Consider the following 1,267-nt stretch of genomic DNA (forward strand, 5'->3'; position numbering starts at 1 on the left):
GGGGATGATACAAAAAATGAAAGAATACTAATGTAATAATTCGATTCTCAGATAATCAGGAAAGAGTGCTTCTGGTGGGTGGGGGCGGAGGAGGGCGGCTGCCAGGTCTTCTCGGCAGCTCTGCCCCCGCTACCCCCACCAAGGGCGGCCTCGCGGGGCTCTGTGCCCCCACCCCCACCCCGCCCCTCCCTCCTGTCGCCGCCTCTGGCTGGCTGGACTCGCGGTGGCTACCTCTCCTCGCAGATGCAACTAGGTAAGGCTTGTCCGCGGTGCCAGCCGAAGGTGGGGAGGGGGGAGCGGAGCAACGTGGCCGAGGTGGGAGGCAGCCGGCACTTGGCTCCAGCTTGGTCCTCGAGACTCCCCCGAACCGTGTACAGATATATCTCGTATAAAAGCTGAAAGGAAGCAAATCAGATTCCAGGCTGCTGCCAGGTGTTGTCTTCCGCCGTTGCTCAGCACCCGCCGCCGCCGCGACTGCTGCCCCCCTGGCTCAGTTCCCAAAGGGGTGGTGCTGGAAGGGATGTGGCGGGGCGGTAAGCTGCCGGTCCGAGGACTGGAAACGAGGTTGCCGGAGCGAGGAGGCTCCCAGCGATCTCCACCGCCGCGGCCGAGGCCGCCGCCGCTGCATTCAGCACCCGGGGCGAGTGGACAGCTCCCACCCAGACCCCGCGCGTCACGCTAGTGGGGGCCTGACGCAGATGCCATGGAGGGATGGAGGAGGGAAAGGAGACGAGAGGGAAAGAGGCTAGAGGGAGAGGAGCAGGAGGAGGAGAAAAGAACCGTGCGAGGGAAGGGGATGGGGAGGGACCAAGGGAAAGGGAGGTAGCAAGAGAGGAGGGAGCCAAGTGAAGAGTAAAAGGTAAAGGCAGAAAGGTAACTGGGATGGCGGGGGTGGGGGCGGTGTGATTCAGGTGCTAACTCTCGCATTTCCACCCAGGTGGAAACTATCAGTGTGGATGGTACCATTTGTAGGATTTCTGCCCATTTATTGTCACCGCTGCCTTCAGTGCACGTATACAGAGACAGATACCTCTCAATCAGTGTCCATGTCGCTATTCATATAAACACTTAAAGTAGTTGTGGGTCTGCAAGCTTTGGAAGAGACAAAGTTTTGTGACTTTGATATTGGAGTTTGGACTTGATGCAGACTAAAGTCCCTCATGACTAAGACCTCATGAGAAAAACTCTTCAAACCTACAAGCAGAAAGGACAATTCTAGCACCACGTTTGACGGTTTCTCCCTCTAGAATTTAAGCTCCAAAGGGCC

Source organism: Marmota marmota, unplaced genomic scaffold (assembly GCF_001458135.2).
Source record: "Marmota marmota marmota unplaced genomic scaffold, marMar, whole genome shotgun sequence".
In the NCBI taxonomy this organism is placed as follows: domain Eukaryota; kingdom Metazoa; phylum Chordata; class Mammalia; order Rodentia; family Sciuridae; genus Marmota; species Marmota marmota.